At 41.2% G+C, this 24,058-nt stretch overlaps 1 protein-coding gene and 2 long non-coding RNA genes across 4 annotated transcripts in view; 1 reads left to right on the top strand and 2 right to left on the bottom strand.

The window, feature by feature from the left end:
- The window catches only part of LOC105354474 (membrane-associated guanylate kinase, WW and PDZ domain-containing protein 1), a 160,029-nt gene that overhangs the window by 5,529 nt on the left and 130,442 nt on the right, over nucleotides 1-24,058 (top strand). The window lies entirely within an intron of this gene.
- Nucleotides 1,246-4,581, bottom strand: LOC111947692. The gene is made up of 3 exons (XR_002873579.1): nucleotides 4,332-4,581; nucleotides 3,466-3,623; nucleotides 1,246-1,604 (listed from the first exon to the last, which is right to left on the bottom strand). It is a non-coding gene; the product is annotated as an uncharacterized LOC111947692 (long non-coding RNA).
- Nucleotides 4,720-11,485, bottom strand: LOC105354472. Of its 2 annotated transcripts, XR_002873578.1 has the most exons (5): nucleotides 11,321-11,485; nucleotides 11,138-11,226; nucleotides 7,342-7,430; nucleotides 6,947-7,163; nucleotides 4,720-5,637 (listed from the first exon to the last, which is right to left on the bottom strand). It is a non-coding gene; the product is annotated as an uncharacterized LOC105354472 (long non-coding RNA). The 2 variants fall into 2 exon arrangements; XR_002873577.1 differs by lacking the exon at nucleotides 4,720-5,637 and having other exon boundaries at nucleotides 6,214-7,163.

The following is a 24,058-nucleotide window of genomic DNA, read 5'->3' as shown; positions in this document are numbered from 1 at the left end:
TGTGTATGAGATACAGTTGCAGTGCTCAATGTTCTGATCATTGAATAAAATGTATTTTACAGTTTTATTCATGTGACAGACTTATTGGTGTTTTGATACCGTTTTTTTTCCAAGTTATAATTTATTAAATAAGAAGTGAAATATTGTCTCCACATTGTGACGTGTATCGTAATACTTATATCGTCAGACTCTTGCCATTCCACATCCAAATTTATTTTGTATACATTAATTTAAGATGACAAATACCCTTTTTCTCCACCATCTCTCTCATGCATATAAAAATGAAATAAATGGCCCTGCTGCAATGGACTGGCGCACCTGTCCCCCACCTTGGCCCAACAGTAGCTGGGATGGGCTCCAGACAGGAATTCAGCAGGTTCTGAAGATGGATAGATGGAAAATAAATGAATAATAACAAAATAATAAACTGAATTTTCCATGTTATGTACAGGAAAACCGAGTCATGCAAAAATAACTATATCTATTAATACTAAGAAAAGTTTTAATGTGTTAAACCCTACTTTATTTTTTAGGAAAACAAGAAAGTAAACCACCAACATCCATATCAGTTTGCCTCAATTTTTGAACTAGCAGGTTTATTACAAAATAAACTAACCAATTCAATTGGTTTAACTCTGAAGTCAAATAAATCAATGCTTTTTAGTTTTTGAAAAAAAAAAAATCAGCGAATGGCGCCCTGATGCATGGTGGGGCAGTGGTTGGCGCTCTGGCCTCACAGCAAGAAGGCCCTTCTGTCAAATCCTGGGACTGATCTGTGTGGAGTTTGCAAGTTCTCCCTATGCATGCACTGTAAACCCCAGCGAGTTGACTGAACTTAAAAATGATTAAGATTCCTCAACTGATAAAAAAGAGATCATTTACTCAAAGCTTTTTAATATTTTCCAACTTAAATTTTTTTTTTAACTAACTATATTTGTAAAATATTACTCAACTCATAAAATATGTAAGTGCATTCAAATGTTTTATAAATTCTGTAACTCATTAAATGTGTGTAGCATTAAAAATACTTAAAATTCTTTAGCTTAAAATGTTTGACTTGACTTGAAATATATTCTAAACAGAGGTTTTGACACTGTCCCACTATAAAATGTTATAAGCTAACATTGATAAAAACCAACAAACATGAAAGCCAAACAACAGTGATTGCTTAATACACTTTTTTTAATCGCTCTTTTTTTTTAAATGCACAAATTTCAAGAGGATGAAGAAACAATCAGTGCGATAAAACTGCATTATACAAAAAGTGTACGGCAGAAAAAGCAAATAATCACAACAAAAAACACAACATAACACAACACTTAAACCAACAAATAGTCCATTCTGGGAGACTCACTCAACAAAACATGTTTCAGCGTCAATAAACATCCTTTCAGTGGTTCTCAGTGGTTTGCTGTCATGACAAGCCAAGGCTCATGACAGCGTTCTGAATAAATGTGGAGGCAAGTTCAAGTTTTTTGGGGTACTGTAGGTCCAGAGCATAGATGTACCCGAAGAGTCAGCCAGATCTGTGGGACCACTGACGGCAGCATCAGGAGCGTCACCACGACAACTGAGAGGAGAACCACGACAGTGTCATCTGGAGACTAGAGAACAAAAAACACAGATGAGGTCAGACCCTCAAAGATATTCATCACACTAATGTCCAAAAGTAACATTCCTGCCACCTGTCAATGGGAATCTTTTCATGTTAACATTCTATGTTAGCTTTTAATCTACTGGCTGCGATGCTTTAACCCTTGTGCTATCTTAGATGACCCCCCCCCTTACATTGACGTGTTCTTCCTACCATGACAAAGGTGGATAAAGGTGGAAAGATTTCATGTAATCCATGGACACCAGTGAAGATCACAAATCATTGAAGAAAAAAGGTTTAGAGCACTGTCTAGTGGGTCTAGATGACCCAACTCCCAATGTTAAAGTGCCTAGGATAGCACAAGGGTTAAGGACCAACTCCAATTAAAATTGTGTTTTTAAAAAGTTTTTTAGCATTTTTCTGAAAATGGAGGACATTTATAAAATAATTTAAGATTAAAACTTTTTCTTTATTCAAATAATGGTGGATCAGGAGCAGAGGAAAATCAGCAGCAGGTTAAAGTCTCCCTGCTCTGCTCCTCCTTACCGCCTCATCTACGGCTTTGTTTGTGCCGCTAATGTTAGCTTGAGACTATTAGCTTAACTTCTACTTGTTTTAAACTTTCTTATGATTGAGATTTTTTTGAATGAAAGATAAAATATGACAATAAATGGTAGTTTCTGGAAAAAGTGATCCTTCATTTACAAATTAGTCAGAAGATGAATCTGTATCAGATGCTGCAGTGTGGAGGAGAGGACCTACTGTGGTAGGTGGAGGGAGAAATCCAATGAGGAGGAAACCCATCATTATTTTACTTTGGAGGCAGAGGATGTTTAAGAACAGTGAGGAGCAACATTGTCTAAAAATTGCAGGAACTGTGGAGCACCGTGAAAGTCTCACTCGTCACCGGAGTGGACTCCGCCTCCCGTAACAGCGGCGAGCGGACAGGACTTTTGCAGTGCTCTGCAGTTCGCAATGTTCCTGCAGTTTTTAGACAATGCTGGTGCTTGTTGATTTTGAAAAATCCAGTTGCTCCCGATCCAAAATATTGGTCGGATCAGCCTTTTCCTACAATCAGAGTCCTGGCAGATAGCTCCATCCCCACACCTTCAGCTAAAACGCCTCAAAACTGTGACGTTTTCATGTCTTTGGCTGGTCTTTGGCGTAAATGAAACGTTTCCCGCTCTTTCTCCCTCCAGAAATTGAAAGTTCACCCTTCTGTTTGCAGTCGGAGGTCCTCACATGACGACTCTGAAGTGGCACGTTTGTCTTCATCCATTTGAAAAACCTGCGGAGTCCCTGATGTTTGCCTTTCATCTTCCGTCTCATTTTTAAAACTATTTAAAAATCACTCAGTTTACAAACTACAAACAATTGACCTATTTATTATGTCACTCATTAAAATTTGAATCATAGAATATCAAAACACGTCGATGTTTATTTTGACTTTTTATTACGCTGATCTCAGTCATAGCAGCCCAGCCGGACATCAATTATAAAGGCACTGTTTATACCCTGTTACAATGTAGACATTTGTGGCTTATAAAACATGCGGCTTCTATATGTACAATTATCTTTTTCTTTTTTAATTTAGCAGGTGCAGCTTAATTTCAGGTGCGCTCAGTAGTCCCGAAATTGCAGTAATGCTGAAAAAAATGTCTTTAAAGGACGAGATATGCTTTTTGATTTTGGCTTAAAACGGCATAATCATAATTAAAAGACCATTAGGAACGATTTTATAATAGTAAAAATATAGGCAGGGTGGGACTGTAATAGTTAATGCGTCAAACTTTCCATTCCATTTTGGCTAAGTTTTTTCTACCTGTCAGTCTGCAGAATGATATAAACCAGTCCTCTTTGTTGTTATTTACTTGTGTTATTTGAATGATGATGAGTTTCAGTTGAATGATTAGACAAAAGCATTGACAGGGAGTCATGGACAGGTCTGGAAGAAGTTGGAGGCATTTTCATGCAGATAAACAGGAAGTGCAAGGACAAGTGCCCATCTCATGTTCACATCACGCTGGTCCTAAAAGAACAAAAAAATCATTACCATTGAAGCAAATGCAAAGCAAACATTTCCAATGTTTATTTAAGGTACTTTAAGAAATAATAAAATTATTCATTTTCTAGATGGCTAATTCTAGTGAGATCACAATACAGTGTTCATGGCATAATCCACTTCAGGTCAAAGACCCAAAGTCATTTTTAAGGCAAGTTACACCATGGCTTCTTACAGGTGTTTACAAATAATTTGTTATCCGTTTCTGAATCATGCAAAGTAGAAATTCACTTAGTCTCAGAAAAGGCCAGCTTTAAGTGGCACAAAAAACATGTAAAAACTTCACAATTTCCTCTGACTGCATCTACTCTACATGAATCCATATGAGATCTGGACAGATGAGCTTTCATGGTTTCAAATGATGGAAAGATGCTAATGCAACTGTAATAGAGACATGACAATATTCCAAAGTGTCTCCACTGCCGTGTCTGTGGAGACACTTTGGAATATTGTCTATGTAGTAATAGTGCTAAAGTAGCAGAACACAACTTACACCTCCATTCCAATGTGCCACCTTCAGCCTGCAATTAAAATATGTTAAGCAAATTGTAAATAATTTTAACTCTATTTAGACCTTTGGCTAGTTAAAATGTGCATAAATATTTCCATGCTGCCGTATAAATCTAACAATGGTAATAGTTCAGGAGGAATTTATTAAATAAGTATAAAACTCACCCACTGACAGCTCTTTTCTGGTGAAATGGTGACTTTCTGGTGAACTCTTTGAAGTTCAGTATCTGCAAAAAGTCGAAATTATATTTTTCAATGTTCAAAATAATGTTTCAATTACATTCTGGTCAAAACATTTACTGCAATACACAAACTATTGTGGAAAAAAATAGAGTAAACAAACTACTGATCAGGAGGAGACAAGTTACCTGGCTGGCCTTGGCGTCTACCTGGCAGTGAAACACTGAACACAACACGAGCACGTTGATTGATTGATTTTTACAAAAAAACATTTTAAAATGGAGATCAGTGATTTAAAAAAGCTTGAAGCTGCATTCACAACCCAATGCTTCCATGTAGCAACCAGGCTTAAAACCTTTGGCGGTAGCTCCTCCCACACAACAGTTAGAGGCTTTGAGTCTGTGACATTTTTGGACAAATGTCCAGCAGCAAACTTTAGTCACAAACAGAGGGCTCTGATGCGAATTTCACTCACGGATCACGTTTAGTGTGATTGCAGCATAACAGATCATTTGTACCTCTGAAAAAAGTCATCAATGTGGTAACTTACGGGCAGAAATACATTTGGGTTTGAATAGCTCGCCATATGCTACGACTAACTAATGAACATTTGTCACATTAAGCTCTAAAATGATCGTAACACGTATGTTTAAACAACAGTAAAACCACATTTACGGTAGTAAATAAGAGCATATTTAAAGCATTTCATTAAAAAAACATGAACAATACTTACCAAATGAATCAGGGCTGAAGACAAGACACCACTGAGGAAAACATCAGCGATGAGGCTGATGGAAAAAATCGAGGTTGGGGCGTCTTGAATCGGAGCAAAATCGCAACGCATTGCAGAATAATAAAATGCTCAACTTTAAATTTCAAACGTCGCATACTCGCATTCGGCAAATCCAACATGGCCACCTGAGCTAACGTTGAGAAAATGAAAGACCCTCCCACCAGAACATGATGACGTCATGACGCTACTTCAGGGCTCCTAAAATTTTTGAGTGGTAGACACAATTAAGCTTTGAAATTTAGAGCACTGTTAAGTTAAATTTGAATGAATGTTGAAAGAGCTTAATACTTTATTTTTGAATCAACTACAAAATGACATTTAAGTTGTGTAACAACAATAGTTATGAGCCAGTACAACTGTTTGGGTTTACAGTATGTGGGCTCTCTCTGGGAAATCCGGCCTCCCGTATAGTCCAAAAACAGTTGTCCATAGGTGCGTTGGGTCTTGAATTTGCTCCTAGGTGTAATTGTGTGGCACTGCAACAGACTGGGATATACACTGCAAAAAAAAGAAAAGTTAGGAGAACTTAAAATTGTAGGGCAACAAACTTCCTCAAAATTTTGAGTTAAGAAGCTAAACTTAACATTTTAACTTTTGTGCTGGAGTTTGCTAACTCATTTTTTAAAAGTTTTTCAAACTCAGTTGTAAGTTGTGTGAATTTAAAAGTTCAAGGTGGATTAACTTTGAATCCTAACTTTGTCCAACTCAGATGTAAGTTACTGTGACCTAAAATGTCACGTAATCCTAACTCTGAATCTTAACCTTTCCCAACTAAGGCAGAAGATGCAAATACTTATTTTTTAAATTGTAACAACTGTTAATTCCAAATATTGGTAACTTAACTAAAGGTTGCAGTAACTTAAAATGTAACATTTTGTGAACTTTTAATTTTGACTTTCATTTCAGTTGTAAAATCATACATACATTAACATCACTACAAATTTGATTCACAACTTTAGGTAAAAATTTTATTTACAAATTGTACTTACAATTTTTACCTAAGCATAACAGTAACTTTACTGTCATGTTTTAACAAATCTCTAACAAATTTTGCAATGTATTATAGTTTAATCTAAATTGTTTGGTTGCAAGTAATGTATACATAGTAATTGTTACCATTTTATACATTAACTAAAAAAATACAAAGCCTACCTACAGTTAATAGGAAAACTCTAGTTTATCAATGACCAACAAATTCCAAACAAAATTAAATTGCAGCTTCAAACATTTAAAAAACTTTATTCTTTTTATGAATGTCTGTGGCATTTATTCACACAAACAAAATGCTGCATCTCGAACAGCAATTACAACTTGTTGCAACTTGAAAAAAACAAACAGATTACGGCGTATAAAAGTTAGTGTATAAATTAAGTGTATAAAACAAAATCTGGTATACAAACGGGGATCAAGCTGAACAAAATACTGTATGGCAGTGAAAATGCTCAAAGTGTGAAACTACTTAAGCAGCTATAAAACATGCCATCACCTGATACACAAGTGAAAGAGGTAAACATTTTGAAACTTAAAATTACTGTAATAAGAATATAACTTTTCTGAAGGTTTACAGTTACATATTTTGACTAACTTTTCTTTTCTTTAGATTGTAACTAAAAATTTAGAAAACTGGTCTAAAACTGAGAAACATTCTCAAACTACACCAGAAAAACCTGCACTGTGTGTATGAACACACAACAGCTGTGTTATTGTTGGGGGTCACTCCAAAAGTCTGTTTTTGAGAGATCCTACCCTTGCAGAGAGATCTGTTCCAAGTCCCATAAAAATCTTCTGAACAGTTTCAAAAATATACCTCAAATCTTTTGGGTAGTGAAGGTTTAAGGCATAGATCAGCCCAAGCAGGTAGGCAAAAGCTGTTGGCAGGTCAGGGAGGTCCTGAAGGACGATGTTTTTTTTCCACAATAACAGAAAGTGATGATATTTGCGGCTGTTGAAGTACCATCGTCTTCCAACACTGTGAGGATACCCATGGCGAGACCTTTTGTCTGCTCCTCCTCTCGGTCAGTGTCCTTGCACACAGAAATAAATAAATAATTATTTATATAGACAACTTTGACATTAAACACTTCCACTTTAAACCCTGAAATCAAAAAGCTATTTATACAATATGTGCCATAAATTTCATCATTTCAACTTTTTAAGGATCTAGGCATCAGTAAAGACCAAATACACTATATAATAACTTACAGAGCAGTTCCTGAAGAGCTTCTCATGACTGTCACGAAGACCTCTCAAAGGAGCAGTCTGTCTATGTATTGGGATGTGATGTCATTTGTCTGCAAGAGGTGCAGCAAACATTAGGAGACAGACATGTCAAACACAATGCTTATAAAAATAAACTTGAAACTATATTCTGAAAATATCACTGTCACTAGAAGAGGCAAGATGGCTGTTCGACTAGCACGACTAAAAGTCCACAAAACTAAATCAAGGCCAGGCAAGCAGCAGTCAATAACAGGCATTAGATCATCAGAAGAGAAACAGGGTTGTCAAATATCCAGGAGAGAGTCGGGGCAGGCAGCAAACAGTCAGGGTCAGAAGACAGAAGTTCATATCCAGATATAACGCTCGGCAAAGTGGCAAACAATACTTCATACTGAGCTCAGCTCACTGCTGTGCTTAAGTATGCTGTGGTTGATAAATGACTGAATGAGTCAGGTGTGCAGCATCCAGGAAGTGTGCGCTGGGGATGCTGGGAGTTGTAGTGTGGTTAGGACTCAGGAGATGGTTCCCACTGATGACCAGAGGGGGAGACAGAGTTCTGACTTCTGACAGTCACCATGTCATCTTTTACCCCAAAATAGTATGGGATATCTGTCAAAGTGACTAAATATAACTGCATTGCACTGCATTCAGAAAGTAAGGTAACAATACAGATCTGAAGCAGAGACTTCAACACACATATATGTATGTATGTATGTGTGTATGTGTGTGTGTGTGTGCGTGTGTGTATGTGTGTGTGTGTGTTTGTATGTGTGTATGTGTGTATGTATGTATATGTATGTATGTATAAAAAACACCCCTCTCACCCTCCGCGGGTGGTTTCTCCTCCAAGCTTGGGTCCTCTACCAGAGGCCTGGGAACTTGAGGGTCCTGCGCAGTATCTTAGCTGTTCCTAGCACTGCGCTTTTCTGGACTGAGAGGTCTGAGGTCTTTCCAGGTATCTGTTGTAGCCACTCCTCCAGCTTGGGGGTTACTGCCCCGAGTGCTCCAATTACCACAGGCACCACTGTCGCCTTCACTTTCCAGGCTTTCTCCAGTTCTTCTCTGAGTCCCTGGTATTTCTCCAGTTTCTCATGTTCCTTCTTCCTGATGTTCCCATCACTTGGCACTGCCACATCCACCACAACGGCTTTCCTCTGTTCTTTATCCACCACTACAATGTCTGGTTGGTTCTCCATTACCATCCAATCAGTCTGGATCTGGAAGTCTTACAGGATCTTTGCCCTCTCATTCTCTACCACCTTCGGAGGTGTTTCCCATTTTGACTTTAGGGTTTCCAGTCCATATTCTGCACACATGTTCCTGTATATTATTCCAGCCACTTAATTGTGGCGCTCCATGTATCCTTTACCTGCCAGCTTCTTACATCCTGCAGTTATGTGCTGGATTGTTTCAGGCGCCTCTTTGCACAGCCTACACCTTGGGTCTTGTCTGGTGTGGTAGATCTACACCTTGGGTCTTGTCTGGTGTGGTATATCTGAGCCTCTATTGCTCTGGTGCTCAGGGCTTGTTCCTGAGCTGTCAGGATGAGTGCTTTAGTGCTGTCTTTTAGGCCAGCCCTTTCTAGCCATTGGTAGGACTTCTTGATATCAGCCACTTCAGTTATGGTCCGGTGGTACATCCCATGCAGGGGTTTGTCCTCCCATGAGGATCTGTCCTCCAGCACTGTATCCTCTGCTCTCCATTGCCTGAGACATTCACTGAGCACACTGTCAGTTGGGGCTTTGAGCTTGATGTACTCATGCATCTTGGATGTTTCATCCTGGATAGTGGCTTCTATGCTCACAAGTCCTCGGCCTCCTTCCTTGCGGCTAGCATACAGTCTCAAGGTGCTGGATTTGGGATGGAACCCTTCATGCGTGGTGAGAATCTTTCGTGTTTTAACATCTGTGGTCTGTATCTCTTCCTTTGGCCATCTTATTATTCCTGCAGGGTATCTGATAACTGGCAGTGCATAGCTGTTTATTGCCCGGGTCTTATTTTTGCCATTGAGCTGGCTTCTCAGGACTTGCCTTACTCGTTGGAGGTATTTAGCTGTTGCAGCGTTCCTTGTTGCCTGCTCCAGGTTGCCATTTGCCTGCGGAATTCCAAGGTACTTGTAACTGTCCTCGATGTCTGCTATTGTTCCTTCTGGAAGGGAGACCCCTCCTGTGTGGACTACCTTGCCTCTCTTTGTCACCAATCTGTTGCATTTCTCGAGCCCGAATGACTCCCCAATGTCAGTACTGTAGATCCTGGTGGTGTGGATCAGGGAGTCAATATCACCCTCGCTTTTAGCATATAGCTTGATGTCATCCATGTAGAGGAGGTGACTGATGTTGGCCCCATTTCTGAGTCGGTATCCATAGCCAGTCTTGTTGATTATTTGGCTGAGGGGGTTCAGACCTATGCAGAACAGCAGTGGGGACAGAGCATCACCTTGGTATATCCCACATTTGATGGACACTTCAAATATATATATATATATATATATATATATATATATATATATATATACACTGACCAAAAATATAAACGCAACACTTTTATTATTGCTCCCATTTTTTATGGTATGAACTCAAAGATGTGAAACATTTTCCACATACACAAAATAACCAGTTCTCTGAAATATTGTTCACAAATATGTCTAAATTTGTGATAGTGAGCACTTCTCCTTTGCCAAGACAATCCATCCCACTTCACAGGTGTGCCACATCAAGATGCTGATTAGACAGCATGATTATTACACAGGTGTGCCTTAGACTGGCCACAAGAAAAGGCCACTCTGAAATCTTCAGGTTTGTTTTATTGAGGGGGTCAGGGGACTCAAACAACCAGTCAGTATCTGGTGTGACCATCATTTGCCTCATGAAGTGCGACACATCTCCTTCACATAGAGTTGATCAGGTTGTCTATTGTGCCCTGTGGAATGTTGGTCCACTCTTCTTCAATGGTTGTGGGAAGTTGCTGGATATTGGCAGGAACTGGAACATACTGTCGTATATGCCGATCCAGAGCATCCCAAACATGCTAAATGGGTGACATGTCCGGTGAGTATGCTGGCCATGCAAGAAATAGGATGTTTTCAGCTTCAAAGAATTGTGTACAGATCCTTGCAACATGGGGGCCGTGCATTATCATGCTGCAACATGAGGTGATGTTGTTGGATGTACGGCACAACAATGGGCCCCAGGATCTCATCACGGTATCCATGGGCTACTCGATCCACAACATTGACATCAGAAAACCGCTCACCCACACGACGCCACACACGCTGTCTGCCATCTGCCCTGAACAGTGTAAACCGGGATTCATCCGTGAAGAGAACACCTCTGAAATCATTCTGAAATCTTCAGTTGTATCACACAGCACAATGCCACAGATGTCGCAAGTTTTGAGGGAGCATGCAATTAGCATGCTGATAGCAGGAATGTCCACCAGAGCTGTTGCTAGGGAATTGAATGTCCATTTCTCCACCATAAGCCATCTCCAAAGGCGTTTCCAAGAATTTGGCTGCACATCCAACCGGCCTCACAACTGCAGACCACGTGTAACCACACCAGCCCAAGACCTCCACATCCAGCTTGTCGACCTCGAGGATCGTCTGAGACCAGCCACTCGGACAGCTGCTGAAACAATCGGTTTGTATAACCACAGAATTTCTGCACAAACTGTCAGAAACCGTCTCAGGGAAGCTCATCTGCATGCTCGTCGTCCTCATCCAGGTCTCGACCTCACTCCAGTTCTTCGTCGTAACCGATTTGAGTGGGCAAATGCTCACATGCGATGGCGTCTGGCACGTTGGAGAGGTGTTCTCTTCACGGATGAATCCCGGTTTTTGTTGGTTATTCGATGGAACTCGTCCCTGATCTGTTTAAAAATACAAAAATACAACTTGAAATTTGCCAATAACTCATTATTTATTTTTTATAATATAAGTTAAATGAATTGTTTGACTCCTCACCTCTGCTTCACTAAACAAAGCCAGCCAGCGTTCCATAACCTCTGTCACCATAGGCTCCATCTCTATGACCTCCTTTCACCTTAGGGAGAAAGTCAGCTCCATTTTTTGTCTTACAGGGCTCCAGACTAACTTTTTTCACTAGGAGCACTGTGGCCCCTAACTGATAATTTTAGGGGCACAACAAGAAAATATAGGGGCGCATACCGTAAATCAACATTCTAACCAAATCTACTAATTTCCACTGTATTACTAATAAATGCTTTAATAATAGATGCAGAAATTACAATGTGCTGTTTCAAATTCAGTGTCACATTTTATTCTGCACTTTTGAAGATGCAACAAGAAGGTAAACTGACGAAAGTATCGCTGTCATGACAGTACAAATAGTAAAGAAAACGGATGGAAATTTATCTTTGTGACACCAAATAAGTGCAGCCAAGATGCACAATAAGCGTGTTTGAGATCACCCAGGTGAACTCAACGCTGCGCAGATCACCTGGTGTGTGACATATATTTTTGTTTTTGCTCCAACATCAACTGTCAATCATCACAAAAATATCGCGAGAAAGGGGTGGGAGCAAGGGGCAAACCTACCCGGACACAGCTGGAAACTGAACTGACTGAAAGCTGCCCTACAGACTACAAAACAATGCATTGTGGGACATGTGTCCTGATGGTTTTTGTAGTGGAGTGATTAATTAGAATAATTTAAAATACCAATTCATTAAAAAAGGCTACATACATCACAAAACATCAAAATTATCATAACATATATAATAACACAGATCATACTAAGGGGGAGAAGAATATTAAAACTAAATTGAATGTTAAGGACAACTCCAACTGTTGTCCTTCAGTCTTGCTGCAGATTCGCTTTCATCTCATAGCCCCCCCGCCTGGTGTCCCCAACGATCCAGGCGAGGTGCTGGTTCATCTCAAACACGTCCATCGTTGCATTTTTTCCACGTATTTTCAGTGAGTCTAAAACTAATGTTGTTGTCGCTCACACGTGTTTAAAGTTCAAGCCCCATTAGCTGTCACGCATGTAGGTATGGGACATTTATTCTCCTCAGCTGACCCGACTCCCACGGGAGCGGTGTGCTGCCGTAACTGCCGTGCATAAACTGTTTGTGGTCGGGGGTGACACGCCGCCGCGCGCTTGACCAAAACCCTAAACCTTCCTCCGGTTCTGTGCGGCCCAGAGAGAAGTTCAGCACGGACTACATGTATTTAGAAAATTACGAGCGAATAAATACGTTCTAAAGGAAAGTAAGGAACTCCTTAATGTGGTCCGGGGAGGGGGCTGTCCGGTTTCCTGCTTTCAAACCCTGTCATTGTCACATAGTCACTCCCCCAAGAGTCATATACCCCACTGTGATTGGTTGGTCAGCTTCTCACACGACAATGAAAAAGTGTCATTCATACAAACTGGCGGCCTGCAGTAACATTAAACCTTCATATTAAGGCGGGGACCGCAAAATATCATCTTGGGGGCCGCAAATAGCCTGCGGGCCGCGAGTTTGAGACCCCCGCTGTAGACTCTGGCACTGGTACACTAGCCGCAGGTCGGAAGAACGAGTCAATAGTTCGCTTGCTCATAGCTCAGACGCACATATCAGGTTGTGAGGATATTTGTCTCCGTTTCCTTCCCACAGATGTTTACGCGCGCTCGATCATCTCTAGGCCCCTCCCCCTACACGCATTTTAGCCATTTAAAGTGGCTTTCCCCATTCTTCTCACACGCAGTGGCCGCCTCACACACAGAAATCACGCGAGAGTGTACGTGCTCGCGTTTCATGAGTATGTGCGCGAGTGTGTGTGTCTGCCTGCGTGCGTGTGCGCTCGCGTCTCATTGATTATTTCATTGATCATTGACGTGCCCCTTCCACGTTTAATGTATAAAAAAATATGGAGGGTGGGGGAGGCAAATTTACTGGTCGCACATGTGCGACTGGATGTAAAATTCAGTCGCACACTCTCAAATTTTGGTCGCAAAATGCGACCAATTGCTCGCAGTCTGGAGCCCTGTCTTATGAGCACAGAGTTCTTACTCCTTTTTTGGGACTCGTCAAGTAGGGCCAATCTTTCGTCTTCCAAAGAAATATCGGTATGGTTATCTGGATGGTCAGGGCCATGGTTGACTTCCCCTTGCTTTACTCTATTCAGAGAATGGCCTTCATTATCATTTTCACAGCCTTTTCTCTTCCGGTTAATGCTGACTTCATGACAGCCTGCCTGACGCAATTTGGACCTATAATTACCAAGTTTGTACTTAATGCTTATTCTCCATCCATCATACCCTGTTCCACCTGGTTCTAGAAGACAGGGGTGCTTACTGACAAGAGAAGAGGCTACTGACTAGGGATGGGTATCGTTAAGGTTTTAATGGTACTACTACTCTTATTGATAATGCTTATCCATCCGGTATTTTAACGATACTCTTATCTATACTTTTTGAGGACGAAAATTAAATAAGGAACAAATTAAGAACATAAAGTGTTATATTTCCTCATTATGGAACAACATTTTTCTTTAACAAAACATTTTACTTTATACAGTACATGATGATGTTACAAGACAAACCTGGAATGCACGTGGATGTGCTAGACCAGGGGTCAGCAACCTGAACCTCTCAAAGAGCAATTTGGATCAGTTTCCCACTGAGATGAAAGCACAGGAAGCCTCAACACTAGATGTGCTGGAAAAAAAGGTTTTACCGATATATCACGATAGTTCATTTGGCAAAACTTGTATTGATTCAAAATGCTGGTATTTATTTAATTATTTAATTTGATTATTCGGATTCTTAATGAGTGTGATGTTTCCTTTGATCTTTTCTGTCTGTCAAACACTGAATGACATGATGGAAACAAATTCACTTTGATGCAGACTCCTGTCTATTTATTTATTTTTCTTTAAATCCAGTAAAATTTATAAACGATATTAATTAAATGGATGACAACTAATTTTTATTAGGAAGCAGCTGTTAGTTTGTCTGGAATCATCAGCGGTGAGTCTAAGCCCTGGCCCCACCTCTCTACTTGTTCGTTGTTTTCCCCCGGGTACAACCCCCCAGCGTGTTCTATACAGACAGCGCAACATACGGTCATCGTCGCAGCAAGGTGACAGGATAGTAAATTTGACGCAAATTTAAATAATTTGACGCGGAAATGGGTGGTTTTAGTCTAGGTGGATAAATTTTTTTTTTGTTTTTTGGCGCTCACGTGTCCCTTAAGAGATCGCCACTGACTATCTTTTTAGAAAAACTTTCCGTTCCGTAACAGACTCTGGTCAGCGTTCTAAGCTGCTGACACGCCCCCTCCGCTAGTTCACGCTGGGCTCTTCCTCCTGCCTGCTCGCTCTAACTGACGGTGTTAAAGGCACCACGAAAATCTGAGAACATGATAGTTATTTTACAAAAACCCAGAGAGCTGCAGCACAGGGAGGAAAGAGCCACATTTGGGACCGTTTAGCTCTTTCCGCCATCGTATATCTTTGGTAGCGTTCCTGTGTGCGCGCCGCGTGCTGTCTGAACAACAGCCCCGCCCCCTGTGCACACAAATAGCCAGACAGACCTCTCCTCTTCAGTGAGAATAGCTAAATTAATGTCACATTAATTAACGGAAAATTGACTGACTTGGTGAGTTAAATATGGCAGATAACGTTTATATCTTTTGGGACACAAAAAAAAGCGACTTCTCCGGTACTGATAGCAGAAGAGCATTGAGGTCAGATCTTACCGATACTGCGGTCTTGAAGAATGTTGCCCTGGGAGGTCGTTTAATAGCGGGGATCGGTACCGATCCCTACTACTGACTCAATCTGATCTTGGTCTGGATAGGCTTTTACTTCAAACAGTGCCTGGGCAATCTTGTCCAAAATGTCCATCTTCATGTCTCTTGTTACATTTACACCTTTCTTTGTCTTGTCATATTCCTCATTACCTCTTCGTAAATTCAGTTCCACATCATAAGAGAAGGCTGGTGTAGGAAATGGAGATGGCCACTCAGATACGCTTAGCAAATAGTTCCTAAAGAAAGCAGATGGGATTAGAGGCGAGTTTCTAGTGGAGACAGTGGCAGTGTCGAGGGAAGACTCTGAATCAATTGAGTCTGACTCTTTCTGAGAAAGCTCACGTTACTCTTCCCAAAGAATTTGTAGGACAGCCCGTTCACGTGGCAGCTCATGGATGTCCATTAAGTTACAGAGTGCGTTGTTAAATTCTGGGTTTTCATACTGTAATGTAACGCTGCCTTAAAGTTGCAGATTTTCACGAAGACTGTTTTGTAACTTCTCAACAGATTCAGGTACTTCAGGAAGAATAACTTTGCCTGTCAGTCTTGGGGAGATATTCACCAACAGCAACAATCCAGCCTGCATAAAATACAAAAAATCAAACAAACATGCACAATGGGGTTCAATGACAAACATAAAAAATGTGTAACCTCAAATTAATAAGTAATAATTAATACTGTACTAATGAAAAATACATCAAGGAGTTAAAGTGTAGAAAAAGAGAACAAGAGATAATTGCGTTCTATCACTTTCAAATCGATTTCTGTACATAGCTGTGCCATAAGGAGCCATTTTAAGCAAAGCTGCTACATATAACTAGTAAATGCAAAAGCTTACAGTGAGAGAAGACATCAAACTTCACATATCAGTGATTATCTGAACATCTTTTTGGAATATAATAAACTGAACATGAAAATTGAGTTTCCTCTTGAAGTGTTGCCAGTTTACTAACCATTGTTACATCAATGGAGCAGGCACACTTTTGGTGTCACTAGATTCTTTCCACCCACTGTGTATGAAACCAGCGGAAGATGATGGTTGAGAGCCTCTAGTTCCAAAGTCCGTGTTTCCGCGTAGATGTCCTCCACAAGCTCAAAAGACCTAAAGTGTTCCAGGTACCAAGATGTGAGCTTTTTGCAAACAAAGACTCCCTCTTTAGTGTCAATTAATTGGCCAACAATTTGATAGAATTCTGGCAGTCCACTGCAGTGTCCAGCTGACAGAATCATGTCCTCTGCATATCGGGTCCCATGCACATAAATGTCTTTGTAAAGTGATACGGCCTTAAGATGTGGATATCTTCTTTCAACCACTGTGTGCAAAGCAGAATCCAAAGCAGCTTTTCTGATCTTAGTAAGTTTCTCCACATGCAACTTTGGCTTGAACAGACTTTGGCCATCAAACAGGCATACCATCATCTCCTGGTATTTTGAGGACAGTGTTAGTAAAACACTTTTAAAGTTCTGAATATCATGCATTGTCTTCTTGAAAAAATTGTGCTTTTACCCGAACCTCATTGTCCATAATTCCACCTAGAGGCCAGAGCAACGTATGAGTTGAGGATAATGTTCAGCAAAATGGTGCTTAGGGTGCAGATGAAAACCAGGAAAAGTGTCTGTGAGCAATTTCCTATGGTCTAACAACTTGATCTCCAAGTAGTGCAGTTTTCGTGTCCATTGACACCTATACTGCTCTTTTCCAAACCTGCCTTAGAAATTGCCTTGGGTTTATTAGCCCTGTCTGAGGACTTTTAAGGAAATGTAGTCATCTGTCTATTCAATCTGTCCAAAGTGATATACATTTTTGAAATCAAACTACTCAGACACAAAGATAACTACCGGTATCACACCTTCAAAAAAGTCATGCAATATGTCTTGTGGAAACCAGTGACAGGGTGAAAATATGAAATATGCTTACTTAATATACATTCACTTTTGACACCATTTACAGGTGAAACATCACCATTGTTAAGCTGCACCAAACATGTATCGTGCTGCTCTGTAGTCCGTAGTTGGAAATCTGAAATTGCAACAGATGCTATTTCATTACGATTTGTCAGACAAAACCTACAGAAATTGTTTACACCAAAACTCTCCTGGAAGCCAGCAAGACCATGAGCTCCTAAATTGTCAGCACAAACACGGTATACTGCAGCTTTTACATACTTATCGAGAACTTGGACAAAAACCCCTGTTTGTTAAAGGGATTTTAAGTCTTTAACTAGTGGATTGAAAAACTTTTCAAAGCCACTACATGTTTCTTTTTGTTGCGCCATGACTGAGGGGTCTAAGAGCAGAAGTGAGGTCTATGCTGTTTGGTTGCGTGTGGTTATGCCAAAAATGACGACTTGTCGTATTTCGGGCAGATGCTCGCTGCAGTGTTTTACAGGTAATTACCCTAGGGCGGTTCAGTCAATTAACTCACCTGCTCATCGTCCTATTTAAGCCCAGGTGCGCAGCTGTTCATTCTCTTTCTTACCTTCAGCGCTCATTCTTCGCCGTTCTCCGTGCCCGCGGGTCTCCTTCTCTTTCGGCGTCTTGCTGTATTTCCCCCGTTCCTTCAGATGGATGATCCCCATTTTTCTGATGGGGGTTTTCGTTTTGCCACGTCTGCTCTCCTTTTGCGGCGATCAGCGGGCGGCTGACGGCGCCCGGCGCGTTCGTTTCGCCACGGTCGCGTGCATCTGCAGGGGGTGTTCTGGATGTCCGTGGCCCCCGATCAGGAGCAGTCCGGGTCTTCTCGTCTGCCGTGATCAGCCGGATTTCTACGGTGAGCGGCATGCGGTTCTTTTCACGTGTCGTTTTTCTAAGGCTATGTTCTTGCTTCCTGTTTACTTCGTTCATCAGTGACGTCATGCCCCTAAGGACCCTGGGAATTGTCGTTTTTGTGACTAGTGGTCCACTTCATCATGCACTTCTGATTCATTTCTCTGCTGTGTAGTTCTGCGTCGTCCGGTTATGGTTTCAGGGGTTGTGGGGTCTTCTCTGTGTTTGTGAGGGCTGGCTGTCCTCGTTTGGACAGGTTTCTCATGCTGGCTGTATTTGTTGTGGCTCTTAGCATTTTTCTGTTGCCGTTTTGTTCTTTGGGAGTTGAATGTGAATCTTGACTATCTTTAATTCGATGCTGGCTTTCTTATTATGGCGGTTCTTCTGTTTGTTTTCTTCTTTGTTGTAGCTGCTGGTTAGTCAGAATGTGAATTAGTCTCTCTTGGACCTGTCTCTGCTCCGTGGACATTTTCCCTATGATTGGTCTCTCTTATGCAGCGTCTATGGCTCATTTTATTCACTCGGCGATCCTCGTTCGGTGCCCCCGCACGTTCTGCATCTGGTTCTGCTCCGCCTGTTTTTCCCCGCTCTGTGTACCCCCGTGGGTCCTGCCCTGGCTTCAGGGACTTGCGTCGGCCGCATTAGTGAGTGTGTCAGTCTCGTCACGGCCTTGTTTTCTAGGCTGGACAGTTAATTCATTATTCTCTCTCTGGTTTGGTTTGGAGGTTTGTGGGGGCTATGTGATGGATTCTTCCGGGGCATCGTTTTCGAAGCCAATGAGGGTGGCCCCTAGGAAGTGTTCAGGTTGGTGTGACTTGATCTGGACCTGTTAGCGCCTCGCAGTTCATCTTTCTGTGCATCAGTGGCCTGGTTCCTCATGCGCCTTCAGGATTAGTACATATTTTCTTCAGCTGCCCATGCTGTCTCCATGATTTTCCTCCGAACGCGATATAAGGCTGAGGATGACTGTTATCGTTAGAGTTCTCACTGTTCTGCCTCTATGCCTCTCAGTGGCGTCTCTTGGCATTCAGTTGGAGCTCGAAGTTTTGTCGGTTTACCTTTCAGCTGTCGTGGCAATCCTCATATCAACGTTATTATCAGAACCCCTGTACTGGATATTTGTAGGCGATGGGTTCCCCTTCATTTTGCGAGTTATTGATGATTTCTCGGTGGTCAAATTTCCTCTGTATCCCTGGTCTTTTGTATCTCTGTGGCTGAAACTTATTTTCTAGGTTTCCACGTTGTCTATAATGTATGGTCCTCCACCTGTCCGGATTTATTTTTCTTCCATGGATTTGGATGGTTCATTGATGCTTGTCTCCCCATTATGTTAGCTTTCGTGCAGCGTGTCGTTTATTCATGTTTTGGTTGAACGTGATTTGTCAATGATTGGGCCACCTGACATTGGCTGTGGCTTTGGTCCTATGGCCATCCGTTCATCTTGTGTTCTTGTCTGGGTAGTTCGATCCTGGGCCCCGTGTTCCTGTTCTGGATTTTCGTGTTTTACGTTTGATCTTTCCCTCTCTATGCTTGGAGTGGTTTTGTTATGACTGTCGTGTCTTCAGGCTCCCTCCACTTGTTCTTCTGAGGCTGCGCCGTCTGGTTTTGGGGAAAAGGATTGTAGAAGTGGTTTGTGTTTGTCCGGCCGCCAGAATCCTCAGCTCTGATGGTTTTTAAGGGGTCATCCGGTTATGAGAGATTTCAGCCTTGGAGATTATATTAAAGCTGTTTCAATAGTGAATGATAGTATTGTCATCGGTTGACTTGGTTAATGTTTAAATAACACCTTGAGCAATTTCTACCCTGACCATAGGAAATATATCACTTACGCTCTCAAGTTTAGTTCAAGAGTTAAATCTTGTGTCCACAAGACAGTCTTCTATCTGCCTTGCTTAAGCAGATGACACTCTGCTAGATGCTTCCCCATTAAGAGGCTTGTTATACTCCGCCTCTAAATGCTTAAGGTTCAGTCTAGCAAAAATACTATCGAAACCTATGATCCCTCATGGATCTCAAGTTCTCTTTTGCAGTATCCAGACGCCCTTGGCTAATTCAATTTCAGTAGTCTGTACTTTGTTGTCCACAAATTTGAGAACCACTAATATCAAATACAAAGCATCAAATCCGGCCGAGCTGCAATCCTTTGCTACGTGGGATGTTGACCTTCCTCATCTACAAATCTCCTTGGCTACCCTTCCCATCACCTGCTCCTTGATGACCTCCTGAAGGTGCGTCCCTCTGAAACTGTCAAAGGTTACTTTTTATCATTGGAGTATATAAAAAATTGGTGTTAAGATTTCGTGCAAGTTCTATATTTCACTATCATTTCACTGTTGGAATTTTTGATTATGGTGGTTTCTATGGTGCGATAAATCCACAATGGGTCTTTACCTTAACTATCTACTAAATTTCACTTTCTCAGATTTGTTCTTTAAAAGCACTGTTATTTCATTTATCTCAAGCATTTTGAAACTCAACAGTTTCTGGGTTATTTAAATATTCTTGTAAAGACTAATACTGCTTTGTCTTTATCTATGCATCGCATCCTGAGCCTGCGAACCCCTACGCCCCGATCAGCTTCTCCATTTCCAGAAAATGATGTCACCCCTGCATTCCTTGATCTGGTGCTGCAACGATGACTGCTCGACGTACCTATTGCTGCACTGAGTGAAGGGGCGGTGGACCTCCTTTGCATTCCAATGACACTTCTGACTGAATTAATCAATGTCAACAGCAGAATGAATGTAAATTCTTCAATTATAGATGTTAAAAGAAAATTATAGCCAGGTGGAAGCCTCAAAATTTAGGATGTTCTAAGTTGTATCATAGTATGCGCTGGAGCTCGAATTGGTTCTTAAGCTCATTCGTTTGTAGTATGCCAATGAAGCATAGTAATTATGGGCATTGAACTCGTTCTTAATATTTGGATGGAACCTCAATAAATAGATGTTCCTTGAGCGCGTATAATTGATATGCCAAATGGAGAAAATTATGGCTATTAGCTCGTTCGTTGTACTGTCGTTGGGAGCTTTGAAATAATGAATGTTACTTAAGCTCACGTATATAAAGTTGCCAAAATGGAAGAAGTTTATGGCCTTCAAGCTTGTTCTTAGTTTAATGGAAGTTTGAATAATGGCTGTTACTTAAGCATGTCATAATACGCCATTGGAAGCATTGGAATGGATGTTAAGTTAGTGTCTCATACGGGTTTTTCTTGGCGGTTTAAATTATAGTTCCACACAGCATTTTGTGGACGTGAGCTTACATTCTAAGATCAGGTATGAGTAATTCTTATGTTGGCTCCCCTTTTATTTCTTTCCCTCTCTCTTTCAGATAGTATGTTCCCCTAGTGGTTTCCACGAACGGGAGCGGCCCAACGGTCAATGGTGCCGGGTCACACATAGCAGATCCACTAGATAGCATGCCCCCTTCGTGGCGCTGTACTCAAACGGGAGCGGCCAAACGGTCAATGGTGCCGGGTCACACATAGCAGATCCACTAGATAGCATGTCCCCTTCGTGGCGCTGTACTCGAACGGGGCGGCCCAAACGGTCAATGGTGCCGGGTCACACATAGCAGATCCACTAGATAGTATGCTCCCTTCGTGGCGCAATACTCGAAGTGGAGCGGCCCAACGGTCAATGGTGCCGGGTCACACATGGCAGATCCACTATATAGCATGTCCCCTTCGTGGCGCTGTACTCGAACGGGGCGGCCCAAACGGTCAATGGTGCCGGGTCACACATTGCAGTCATATGAGAAAATGGAATGAAATGGAATGCTGCCGAAAACACACCTCATCTTATTACACACTGATAATACATTCACATTTTTCTTCTGGATGATCTTGGTGTTGGGGGTTTTGTTACCCGAAAGTTTTATGGAAATTTCTCATGGAATTGAACCGAGCCTTATGCCAAACGAAAAGATGTGAATGCCAACTTAAAGAATGTGGAAACTAAGTATGACAAATAAATATTTCTTACTGCAAGAGTTGTCTGACTGAAATGACGACTTGTCGTATTTCGGGCAGATACTCGCTGCAGTGTTTTACAGGTAATTACCCTAGGGCGGTTCAGTCAATTAACTCACCTGCTCAGCGTCCTATTTAAGCCCAGGTGCGCAGCTGTTCATTCTTTCTTACCTTCAGCGCTCATTCTTCGCCCCTCCCTCCTCCCCGGCTTCCACCTGTGGGCTCCGTAAAGGGGGGTTTTGTTACCCGAAAGTTTTATGGAAATTTCTCATGGAATTGAACGGAGCCTTATGCCAAACGAAAAGATGTGAATGCCAACTTAAAGAACGTGGAAACTAAGTATGACAAATAAATATTTCTTACTGCAAGAGTTGTCTGACTGAAATAAATATGATTGGTGCCAAAAATGAGAATATGCATTTAGCTTCATTCATAGCCTCCTTCTAAAGCTGTACAGAGTCAAGAGGTGTATGGTTAATGGAAAGTTTTCTGTTGCAATCAGTTACCCGAGTGACAACTCAGATAACTGACATCTGGAACCATCTGCTGTTCTTTTTGAATTTCCCATGAGTATGCATTCGTGCTATTCATTCTCAAAGCAGGAATTTGTATTCCCCCTGTCTCACGCTTACCTTTTCTGCTTGAGCGCCCCTAGCGGCCGTTAGAAAAAATGCATAAATTAGACGCATCCTTAAATAAGCCCCGCAGGGTTGAAAGCGTGACAAAAGTAGCGGCTTATAATCTGGAAATTACGGTATATAATTGTATCAATACATATGTCATTAAATAAGAGTTAAAACGTACCTGCAGATGCTTCTTGATAAACCACTCACTCAGTCGACAATAACAACTAGGGATGGGTATCGTTAAGGTTATAACACTACTAATACTCTTATTGTTACTGCTTAAACAAACAGTCAAACAAATTAACAACATAAAGTATTTTATTTCCTCATTATGCAACAATGTTTTTTTTAACAAAACATTACTTTATACATTTTTTCAACTTGAAAAGTAAAATACATGAAAAAACAAGTTATGAAAAGTTAAGAAAAACAAACAGCAATGTTTTGACATATTGCTGTCATGATGTAAATATAAAACAAATTAAATAAATGTTTGAGATCATGAGATCATCCCAGAGAAAGTCTCTGCTTCAACTCCTGCAGGGAAAGCTGCTCACCTGTTCACATCCTCTGCGGCTGAGAGTTGGTTTCCCGCGCCCCTCCAGTCTGTTCTACACAGAGAGCGCAAAATACGGTCATCATAGCAGCAGGTTGACATGATAGTCGGGGCGCTCCAGCGCAGATTTAATTAATTGTACGCACGCCGCGTACTGTCTGAACAACAGCCCCGCCCCCCGTGCACACAAATAGCCAGACAGACCTCTTCTCTTCAGCGAGAATAGCGAAATTAATATCATCATTAATTAACGGAAAATTGACTGACTTGTGAGTTAGATAACATTTATATCTTGTGGGACAAGCAAAAAGCCACTTCTCCAGTACCGATAGCAGAACAATGAGGTCAGATCTTAACGATACTGCGGTCTTGAAGAATGTTGCCCCGGAGTTCGTTCAATGCCGGGGCTCGGTACCCATCCCTACTGCCAACTCCAAAAGTTGGTATTCCCGCGTTTCACAACAAAAGTACAAAAAAACTAAATAAATTATGTTGAAGTGTACAACTACCTTAACTTGCTGAACTGACTTAAATTGTTTTAGTTGATTAGTAGAACTTAGATTATAAAGTTATTAAAAATTGAAAGATTTTGTCAAGTTCTAAAGATGTATGGAGATTCGGACAAAATCTTTAATGGGCCACACAGAATCCTGGATTCACACTGAATGCGATTCGCATCTCAAATTTACGTCTCCCGCCTCTCTTCTGACGTGCTTCAAATTTGATGCTTGACGCTTGTTCATAAATGCGTTCTTAAACTATTCACCCCAGACACGTGGGAGAACCTACCGTCAAAGGTTTTTATTTTTTTTTTATTTTTTTTTTTTAACTTGTCCTGTCCAACAGCTAGGCAAACAGATGAGAGCTGAGGGCCTCTTGTGTTGGACATATTTTATTTTAACAAGAGGGGTTATTCATCTTCAGACAAACCAAAGGTATGTCTGAATAAACCCCTTTTGTAATTGAGGCCAAACTTTATTAATTTCAATCATGTTTGAAAATCTTTGGTGTTGGACCGGACGG

Source organism: Oryzias latipes, chromosome 7, assembly GCF_002234675.1.
Source record: "Oryzias latipes chromosome 7, ASM223467v1".
Classification (NCBI taxonomy): domain Eukaryota; kingdom Metazoa; phylum Chordata; class Actinopteri; order Beloniformes; family Adrianichthyidae; genus Oryzias; species Oryzias latipes.
The sequence above is the reverse complement of the archived record's forward strand: the minus strand, read 5'-3'. Positions and strand labels throughout refer to the sequence as shown.